Here is a 12,126-nt window from a genome sequence, read left to right as displayed (position 1 = left end):
CATATTTCGTGTTAAGTGACTAATCAGAGAAATTATGTGTCTTTTTTTTGTTAAAACTTATCCACGGAGTTGTGGATATTAATTAAAATCCCTTGGACTTGTGGCTTTTCTTTTACCTCAACCCTAAAGATAGTGTATTTGTGCAATTTTCCTTTCTCCGAATTCCTCTTTTTAGAACTACTATTCAGTTTCCTGTGCTATTTATCCTTTCCACGGGATCTAAAATATTGGATTGATTTTTTAGTCCAGCATTGTACTTCAACAGGATCTTTTTTTTCCTTAAAAATACTTAACGTGAGTTCTAATTTATTTCTTTTTGTTTCAACTATAGATTGCACTTGTGTATCCTTTCTAATTTGTTTTTCTGTTTACTACATCTGTCGACTCAGGACTGATGGTCGATGGCAGAACATGTGTTTTCTCGCAACCGTGCAAATGCTACAATATCCAAAATATTGGTATGTACAAATTAATATAATAATGCACATCTTTTCACCCAAAAGGAGTTTTTCCTACACAAATGCAAAAGAGCGACTTGATGAAGTATGAATTACAGACCTTCTATTTTTTATCCTGCTAGTGGTTTCTTTGTATCCAGCGTGGCACGGCGCTTGCCGGTTAAAGAAGGCACTGCGAGTCACCAAATCGTCCGGGGCTCCTTGGCGTCGAGCGGAGCAAGCAGCAGGAGGTAGAGCAGCCGCTGCAGATGCTGCTACGATTGCTGGTGTTTATTATTATTCTTGGGATGAAGCAGCTGTTTGTGCGCTAGAATTTGGATGGATACGCAGCAAAGCATAAGCAGGCTATGAGATTATAAGGAGGAAATGTGTGGTGGGCCCCAGCAAAAAGAAGAAATGTGTAGAGGAGAAAAACCAACTTCTCTTCAATTGGACAACTAGTTACAGCGTTTGTTTTCTAAAATTGAAGACTAGTGGATTTAATGTGATTTTTCGTCAAGCTGTAAATTTGTATTTATATTTTGTTTGACTAAATCGAGTTCTTCTACGTATATGTGACTGATTTGCTTTATTCGTAAAAGGCGGTGAAATGGAGTGAAAAGAGGTGTTTATTATAAATACACCAAAAACGAACAACGCATATTGTAATAAATCCAAAGGAAAGGTCTTCAAAATGATCCAACCTGATTTTATCGGTATTCTGGACTGTAGCCGGACATAGTGAGAGAAAATACAACAAACATCATGGCCGTGTACCGCTCAAGATCACCATTTCTCTTTTGAGAGAAATTGTCGGGCCAGAAGTTCACTTGGTAGCCCCAGACGGTAAACTCCTTCAGTGCCAGCGGTACACATACTCTGTTTTTTTCGGAGTGCAAATCTACAGGCACTATCATATGAGCCGATCTGAACCTCAAGACACCGTCAACCCCCGGCCGAAGGCCTGGCCGATGGTACACGTACGTCAACCCTCGTCGGGCAGCCATCTATAGATGGCGAGCTTCAACAGCCATGACCACCTCCATACGGGAGGTATAGGTGGAAGGAACTGCTTTACCACCTGCTGTCATGCACGACCTTGACAATAACATTGGAGTCAAGAAGAGCCACTTAATTACGAGGTCGTTGCCTACTTGTTCACTACTCCCTCCGTTTCAAAATAGATGACTCAACTTTGTACTAACTTTAGTATAAACTTGAATCATCTATTTTGGAACGGAGGGAGTAGTTAGTGGTACGTAGCTTGCTTTGGCCTTCGACATCATGGCTAATAGCATGCGTGGTCGTCAATATCATGGATAACAGCATGAATCAGTAGTGGCACCTTTTTGACTTGTTCGCGACTTCAGTGAAATCTTGATAGTGGATTATATCTAGAAACAAAATTAAGCCAATGGGTGCGAAAAATTTAACTAGGGGCACCTTTTTGACTTGTTGACAACTTATGTGAGTGGGATGTGGACCATATCGGGAAACAAAATGAAACTCATGGTTGCGAAATGATTGGGCTATGTTGCTACTGTGGCTTCGGTGCCGCCTCAATTCAGAAGAATTGCGACGACCTTGATTACTTTGTAGCCTTAGATTTTTTGGACCATGAGAAGCTCAGCACTGCCCTCTGCTACAGGCACATCAGGATGGCGTGCCTTCTCACACTGCCAACCCAACAAGTTTTTTTTCTCAGTACAGGTATCAATAAAGATTAGAGATGATAAGTCTGTCAAACTATAAAACACCATATATTCATGTTAGTTGTTACCTGAAGCCTTGAGGTTATGTTTATTACTCTAGCAATCAAACCCCCCACTCCACTTTTACCTTGAGGTTATGTTTATTAGAGATGGGGACGTATCATCTAAAACAATATCAATCTTTTAAACTAATGGCATCATCATCATCCGGTCCAAATATTGAGATAAACGATAAAAAAATTCCAAGAGAGAACATACTAACTAAGCTAACTTTAGTGTTAAACTAATTGAATTAATTAACAGTGTCATCCTCCAATCCAACGAGAGATGATACTAACCAAGCTAGCTTATGCAACTCAACCAAGATGGCTGTGAATTGGACAAGCAAATTGCACCTTTAGATTCCCAAAAAGTTGGTTGAAATAAGTTGCAACTAATATGGGAAGTGATTGTCAGCACTGCGCCTGCTGAGTGATTCATAATTATCACATGGGAGCTTTGGCTGGAGCAGAACGGTAGAATTTTCCGGCATAGATCTCCTCTGTCAGCAGCATTATGCAATCCATCGGCCGCTCTGGCGTACCGCGGGAGCCATTTGCATTCTTTACGAAAAGAGGAGCCATCTGCATGCAGCACCCTTCAGGGATTCACTGTGAGATTGTAGCCATGTTGTGACCCGCTGATTTTTCGTTTTTTTTTTTGTTTTTGGGCCATTTCCTTAGCCCATTCTCTTCTTCTATAACGTCATACGGTTATCTACATACTGCTCTCTATCTATCATAACTAGTATAATGCCCATGCGTTGCCATGGGCTTTTGAAATATTTCGCTGGAATTACGCAAACATAATGCATGTTAAATTTCATATATAAAGAAAGATAGCATGGGCACAATCGAGTAATAATTTAAATCCACTTCACTTGCAATGTAAATCGATAACAAAAAGTCAATTTGGCCATGCATACAAATAAAACGATGATCTACCTAAAAATCGATTACAAATTAAGATTTATTTAATGCGCTTAAGAAATTCTCGCACAATATCAGAAATGTTGTATTTATCTTCATTGACACAATATTTGAGCAAGTATAATAAAAACGTCTTCCTCAACTCGTACCCATCATGCACAAGCAATATATGCAATTAGCATGAATCCTTCAGGTTGAAGGTCTTAATATGTGTAACAGGGAATACTCACTGTACAAATCAGAAACTAATTCTTTACCATTCCACCAGATCATAACAAAAAAATAGCCAAAAAAATCTCTGCAATTTGCTAAATTAATATTATCTTGAATATATAGTAATAATGCAAATAAAATGTATTAGTATGGTCATGATGCATGTTAGTTCCAAGGGAGTGCCTTTGCGATTAACTAACAAGAAATTTATGTTTTAGTTGAACTCGCTTGTCGCTGGTCTTCCTCCAATTTTTTGTGTTCTCTCTTCACTCGTCGATCCAACCACTTCCACTACACCCCACTTGAGAGCATCGACGTCCTGGCACCCCAAACCGTCCCTATACGCACGGTCGAATGGACCGGTCACTAACAGCTATGATGTCTGAACCTCCGCCTAGTTGTTAGTGCAATGTGCGTATGCTTTAGAGATAGCAATTTCGAAGGCAACATGCATGTGCTTTCACCTCTGAAAGAGCTATAGAATATGCTGACTTACCTGTGTGCACTTCCTAAATCAGGCGAAAAAAATTTATTTCTATCAGCAATATAAAAAACTTAATATTAGGTCAAATTGAATAATACAGCAGAATTGCCATTTCAGACTTTTCATCCATCACTGAATACAAAATGAAGGGACAATGTCCACTAACCATGCAAATATGTTAACCATGGGATATTTAGGCTGGCATATATGGGAAACCAAAGCTACAAAATGACTCAGTATGTTAGGGATAGATAAAAAATACTGTAAAAGGGATAAAAACAAATCCGCAGCAACTCACGACCCTATGAACTCGTATTCTCAGGGAGCAAGCGAGTGAAGCCGCCACGGCAGGCTAGCACCGAGGGACAACGGTGACAACTGCCTCCCCATCCAGTGCATAGTGATTCTGCCGGCGCCACTTTCATCATGAGCCCACCAATACCACTCGTGTGTTGTAGAGAAACTATGAATTGAAATTATCATCGAAAGCAAGAAAATGAAAATGTTCCTCTCCTCTCCCCTCCCTCATGTGAAATACCCAATTCATGGTTGCCTCACTACATTCAGCGTAGCTCGGATGTGCAATGTTCTCCTCCAACGCTTAACAAATTCATCATAGCTCACAACTGGACGGGCCTTGCGGGTTGAAGAAAAAAATCCAAACCTAAACAAAAACAACAAATTGAGGACAACTTACAAGGTAAAAGCGAGGAAGCACACACCTACATGCTCAAACAGAATAGAAGATGCAACTACACTATATAATTTGGGAAATGCTTACCATCACCCAGCGGATCGCAGTGGCCGCGTCCGCCACCTTCCCTGTGTGACACGTGTCCAATTGAGGGCGAGCATACCATCCTTCATCGAACACGCTTCTGCAACAAGTGCTATGTTTCTGAAACAGACGCGGTGTTGCAATGGACTATGACGGTTTATGTTTTGCAACAAAATCTCTGTTGCAGAAATTTTTCTGCAACAAGACCTTAGTTGCAAAAATTGCAAAACAAACTCAGGTAAAAAAGAAAAAAATGCGACAAAACAGCTGCTGCAACAAGACTCGTGTTGCGAAAATAAAATAATTTTGCAACAAAGTCTGTGTTGCAATGGTGAAGACGCATTCAGCCGCTCCATGCAACACATCATTTTGGCTAGCGACCCGGCTGATCTGTTAAAAAGATCAGCCGGCGGACGCGTAGCACGCCCCATATAATTCACTCATTAAAGGAGGCATCACTCACTGTTCAAGTCTTAGATGTAATTTAGTTCGGACAATAATAATGCAACTTGCACATTGAATTTATGGAAATTGAGACAAAACAATATGCACTAAGAAGTTTCGAAAATTCAATATGGGTCATACTACTATATAGTCATATTATCTGCATCATCGATCCTCATAGGGATTTGCCATCAAAGGGTATAATGAGCCGTATTGATATAGGATGGGTGCTTTATGTACAGTGTTTCTGACATGGAACAATCATCATTTATTGATGGACCCATCATGCTGGTACTCTATGGTCTCGCTGTTTACCACTTTTCATAGACCGGCTTACACACGTTCTTGGTCCGGCTCCCAGGCGTACGATGGAAGCCAGGGCAGGCGGGACTGGGATCCAGTGACTGCATTCACAGCAACATGCGCCCAATTCAGCCATCCAAACATTGGCGCAAGTGAAAACAACCCCCACTTTTCTTTTTGACATGAAAACTACCCAACACTTGACACTCAGGCATTCAGCGCAACAGAACATAAAGGAGAGACTCGGCCATTAGACATACAAACAACAATTTGTGTTCGAGTCATTAAAGAGTACAAACAACATTTATATATTCAGTACTACCGAATTTGATACATTAAAATTCAGACTTAGCAGTCCTTAACACATCAAAAAATAGCAGTCCTGTATGTAGTACCAAATCATCAATATTTAGGCCCCGTTCGGCAATGCACTGGCTCGTTGAAATCCGTGGATCTGTGAAGCATCGTTTCGCCCGCTCCAAGACTTTTCACTGCAGCTCCATCCGCTCCCGGAGCGGAGCAGTGGAGCGGATGGACACCGAACGGGGCCTTACACTCAGAAAACCCATACATCACAAGAAATTTCAGAAGCACTTAGTTAGAATTCAATACACTTGTCATTGACATATCAGAAGCACTTAGTTAAAATTCAGTACCAGTTGTCATTGAAATTCAGAAGCACTAAAAATTCATATTCTGGCCAAGTGCTACTATTGATCTCGTTGCTAAACAATACAAGAAGATAAGCACGGATGTGAAAAAGGAAAGCATTGGAACCTCTCTAACTTGGAATGCATGCTGCCATCAGTACATATACATGATTGGGCTTTATGTGGAAACATGAGCAGAGAAGATACTGTTGGGGAACGCGGCAATAATTCAAAATTTTCCTACGTGTCACCAAGATCAATCTATGGAGTCATCTAGCAACGAGGGAGGAGTGGATCTACATACCCTTGTAGATCGCGCGCGGAAGCGTTCAAGAGAACGGGGTTGATGGAGTCGTACTCGTCGTGATTCAAATCACCGATGATCCTAGCGCCGAACGGACGGCACCTCCGCGTTCAACACACGTACGGAGCAGCGACGTCTCCTCCTTCTTGATCCAGCAAGGGGGAAGGAGAGGTTGATGGAGATCCAGCAGCACAACGGCGTGGTGGTGGAAGTAGCGGGATTCCAACAGGGCTTCGCCAAGCGCTGCGGGAGGAGGGAGATGTGTCACGGGAAGGAGAGGGAGGCGCTAGGGCTTAGGTGGGGCTGCCCTCCCTTCCCCCTCACTATATATAGGGCCAAGGGAGAGGGGGGGGGGGGCGCAGACTTGGCCCTTCCTCCAAGGAAGGGTGCGGCTAGGGAGGAGTCCCTCCTCCCCAAGGCACCTAGGAGGTGCCTTCCCCTTTTAGGACTCTTCCTTTCCCTTATCTCTTGGCGCATGGGCCTCTTGGGGCTGGTGCCCTTGGCCCATATAGGCCAAGGCACACACCCCTACAGCCCATGTGGCCCCCCGGGGCAGGTGGCCCCACCCGGTGGACCCCCGGGACCCTTCCGGTGGTCCCGGTACAATACCGGTGACCCCGAAACTTATCCCGATGGCCAAAATAGCACTTCCTATATATAATTCTTTACCTCCGGACCATTCCGGAACTCCTCGTGACGTCCGGGATCTCATCCGGGACTCCAAACAAATTTTGGGTTACCACATACTAATATCTCTATAACCCTAGCGTCACTGAACCTTAAGTGTGTAGACCCTACGGGTTCGGGAGGCATGCAGACATGACCGAGACGTTCTCCGGTCAATAACCAACAGCGGGATCTGGATACCCATGTTGGTTCCCACATGTTCCACGATGATCTCATCAGATGAACCACGATGTCAAGGACTTAATCAATCCCGTATGCAATTCCCTTTGTCCATTGGTATGATACTTGCCCGAGATTCGATCGTCGGTATCCCGATACCTTGTTCAATCTCGTTACCGGCAAGTCTCTTTACTCATTCCGTAACACATCATCCCGTGATCAACTCCTTGATCACATTGTGCACATTATAATGATGTCCTACCGAGTGGGCCCAGAGATACCTCTCCGTCACACGGAGTGACAAATCCCAGTCTCAATTCGTGCCAACCCAACAGACACTTTCGGAGATACCCGTAGTGCACCTTTATAGTCACCCAGTTACGTTGTGACGTTTGGCACACCCAAAGTATTCCTACGGTATCCGGGAGTTGCACAATCTCATGGTCTAAGGAAATGATACTTGACATTAGAAAAGCTTTAGCATACGAACTACACGATCTAGTGCTATGCTTAGGATTGGGTCTTGTCCATCACATCATTCTCCTAATGATCTGATCCCGTTATCAATGACATCCAATGTCCATGGTCAGGAAACCGTAACCATCTATTGATCAACGAGCTAGTCAACTAGAGGCTTACTAGGGACATGGTGTTGTCTATGTATCCACACATGTATCTGAGTTTCCTATCAATACAATTCTAGCATGGATAATAAACGATTATCATGAACAAGGAAATATAATAATAATCAATTTATTATTGCCTCTAGGGCATATTTCCAACAGTCTCCCACTTGCACTAGAGTCAATAATCTAGTTCGCATCGCCATGTGATTAACACTCACAGGTCACATCGCCATGTAACCAATATCCAAAGAGTTTACTAGAGTCAATAATCTAGTTCACATCACTATGTGATTAGCACTCAATGAGTTCTGGGTTTGATCATGTTGCTTGTGAGAGAGGTTTTAGTCAACGGGTCTGAACCTTTCAGATCCATGTGTGCTTTACAAATCTCTATGTCATCTCCTAGATGTAGCTACCACGTTCTATTTGGAGCTATTCCAAATAACTGTTCTACTTGGAGCTATTCTAAATTGTTGCTCCATTATACGTATCCGGTATCTCTACTCAGAGCTATCCAGATAGGTGTTAAGCTTGCATCGACGTAACCCTTTACGACGAACTCTTTTACCACCTCCATAATCGAGAAAATTCCTTAGTCCACTAGTTACTAAGGATAACTTTGACCGCTGTCCTGTGATCCATTCTTGGATCACTCTTGTACCCCTTGACTGACTCATGGCAAGGCACACTTCAGGTGCGGTACACATCATAGCATAGTGTAGAGCCTACGTTTTAAGCATAGGGGACGACCTTCGTCCTTTCTCTCTATTCTGCCGTGGTCGAGCTTTAAGTCTTAACTTCGTACCTTATAACTCAGGCAAGAACTCCTTCTTTGACTGATCCATCTTGAACACCTTCAAGATCATGTCAAGGTATGTGCTCATTTGAAAGTACCATTAAGTGTTTTGATCTATCCTTATAGATCTTTATGCTTAATGCTCAAGTAGCTTAATCCAGGTCTTCCATTGAAAAACACTTTCCAAATAACCCTATATGCTTTCCAGAAATTCTACGTCATTTCTGATCAACAATATGTCAACAACATATACTCATCAGAAATTCTATAGTGCTCCCACTCACTTCTTTGGAAATACAAGTTTCTCATAAACTTTGTATACACCCAAAATCTTTGATCATCTCATCAAAGCATACATTCCAACTCCGAGATGCTTACTCCAGTCCTTAGAAGGATTGCTGGAGCTTTGCATACTTATTAGCATCTTTCAGGATTGACAAAACCTTCCGTCTGTATCACATACAACCTTTCCTCAAGAAAATCGTCGAGGAAACAATGTTTTGACATCCTATTTGCAAGATTTCATAAATAATGCAGTAATCGCTAATATAATTCCAACAGACTCTTAGCACCGCTACGAGTGAGAAAGTCTCACCGTAGTCAACTCCTTGAACTTGTCAAGAAACTTCTTAATGACAAGTCGAGCTTTCTTAATGGTGATACTTACCATCATTGTCCGTCTTCCTTTTAAAATCCATCTGTACTCAACAGCCTTACGACCATCGAGCCGTTCTGCCAAAGTCTACACTTTGTTTTCATACATGGATCCTCTCTCGGATTTTATGGCCTCGAGCCATTTATCGGAATCCGGGCCCACCATCGCTTCTTCATAGCTCGTAGGTTCATTGTTGTCTAGCAACATGACTTCCAAGACAGGATTACGTACCACTCTGAAGTAGTACGCATTCTTGTCATCCCACGAGGTTTGGTAGTGACTTGATATGAAGTTTCATGATCACTATCATAAGCTTCCACTTCAATTGGTGTAGGTGCCACAGGAACAACTTCCTGTGCCCCATCAGATACTAGTTGAAGAGACGGTTCAATAACCTCATCAAGTCTCCACCATCCTCCCACTCAATTCTTTCGAGAGAAACTTTTCCTCGAGAAAGGACCCGATTCTAGAAACAATCCCTTATTGCTTTCGGATCTGAGACAGGAGGTATACCCAACTGTTTTGGGTGCCCTATGAAGATGCATTTATCCGCTTTGGGTTCGAGCTTATCAGCCTGAAACTTTTTCACATAAGCGTCGCAGCCCCAAACTTTTAAGAAATGACAGCTTAGGTTTCTCTAAACCATAGTTCATACGGTGTCATCTCATCAGAATTACGTGGTGCCCTATTTAAAGTGAATGCGGTTGTCTCTAATGCCTAACCCATAAACTATCGTGGTAATGCGATAAGAGACATCATAGTATGCATCATATCCAATAGGGTGCAGTTATGATGTTCGGACACACCATCACACTATGGTGTTCCAGGCTGTATTAGTTGTGAAACAATTTCCACAATGTCTTAATTCTGTGCCAAACTCGTAATTAAGATATTCATCTCTATGATCATATCATAAATCTTTTATCCTCTTGTCACGACGATCTTTCAACTTCACCCTGAAATTACTTGAACCTTTCAATAATTCAGACTCGTGATTCATCAAGTAAATATACTCAACATCTACTCAAATCATCTGTGAAGTAAGAACATAACGATATCCACTACACGCCTCAGCACTCATTGGACTGCACACATCAAAATGTATTACTTCCAACAAGTTGCTTTCTAGTTTCCATTTTACTGAAACCGAGGCTTTCAGTCATCTTGCCCATGTGGTATGATTTGCATATCTCAAGTGATTCAAAATCAAGTGAGTCCAAACGGTCCATTTGCATGGAGTTTCTTCATGCATATACACCAATAGACATGGTTCGCATGTCTCAAACTTTTCAAAAACGAGTGAGCCCAAAGATCCATCAACATGGAGCTTCTTCATGCGTTTTATACCGATATGACTTACGTGGCAGTGCCACAAGTAGGTGGTACTATCATTACTATCTTATATCTTTTGGCATGAACATGTGTATCACTACGATCGAGATTCAATAAACCATTCATTTTAGGTGCAAGACCATTGAAGGTATTATTCAAATAAACAGAGTAACCATTATTCTCCTTAAATGAATAACCGTATTGCGATAGACATAATCCAATCATGTCTATGCTCAACGCAAACACCAATCTCGATGGTAGAGGGAGCGTACGATATTTGATCAACCTTGGAAATACTTCCAACACATATCGTCATCTCACCTTTAGCTAGTCTCTGTTTATTCCGTAGCTCTTATTTCGAGTTACTAACACTTAGCAACCGAACCGGTATCTAATACCCTGGTGCTACTAGGAGTACTAGTAAAGTACACATCAACACAATGTATATCCAATATACTTCTATCGACCTTGCCAGCCTTCTCATCTACCAAGTATCTAGGGTAATTCTGCTCCAGTGGCTGTTCCCCTTATTACAGAAGCACTTAGTCTCGGGTTTGGGTTCAACCTTGGGTCTCTTCACTAGAGCAGCAGCTGAATTGCCGTTTCATGAAGTATCCCTTCTTGCCCTTGCCCTTCTTGAAACTAGTGGTTTCACCAACCATCAACAATTGATGCTCCTTCTTGATTTCTACTTTGGTGTCAAACATCGCGAATATCTCAAGGATCATCATATATGTCCCTGATATATTATAGTTCATCACGAAGCTCTAGCAGCTTGGTGGTAATGACTTCGGAGAAACATCACTATCTTATCTGGAAGATCAACTCCCACTCGATTCAAATGATTGTTGTACTCAGACAATCTGAGCACAAGCTCAACAATTGAGCTTTTCTCCCTTAGTTTGCAGGCTAAGAAAATCGTCGGAGGTCTTATACCTCTTGACGTGGGCACGAGCCTGAAATCCCAATTTCAGCCCTCGAAACATCTCATATGTTTCGCGACGTTTCAAAACGTCTTCGGTGCCTCAACTCTAAACCGTTTAACTGAACTATCACGTAGTTATCAAAATGTGTATGTCAGATGTTCGCAACATCCACAGACAACGTTTGAGGTTCAGCACACTGAGCGGTGCATTAAGGACATAAGCCTTCTATGAAGCAATGAGGACAATCCTCAGTTTACGGACCTAGTCCGCATAATTGCTACTATCAACTTTCAACTAAATTTTCTCTAGGAACATATCTAAACAGTAGAACTAAAGCGCGAGCTACGACATAATTTGCAAAATCCTTTTTGACTATGTTCAGGATAAACGAGTTCATCTTATGAACTCCCACTCAGATAGACATCCCTCTAGTCATCTAAGTGATTACATGATCCGAGTCAACTAGGCCGTGTCCGATCATCACGTGAGACGGACTAGTCAACATCGGTGAACATCTTCATGTTGATCGTATCTACCATACGACTCATGCTCGACCTTTCGGTCTTCTGTGTTCCGAGGCCATGTCTGTACATGCTAGGCTCGTCAAGTCAACCTAAGTGTTTGCATGTGTTCCGAGGCCATGTCTGTACAT

Source organism: Triticum dicoccoides, chromosome 6A (genome assembly GCF_002162155.2).
Source record: "Triticum dicoccoides isolate Atlit2015 ecotype Zavitan chromosome 6A, WEW_v2.0, whole genome shotgun sequence".
NCBI lineage: Eukaryota > Viridiplantae > Streptophyta > Magnoliopsida > Poales > Poaceae > Triticum > Triticum dicoccoides.
Note: the sequence above shows the minus strand (reverse complement) of the source record.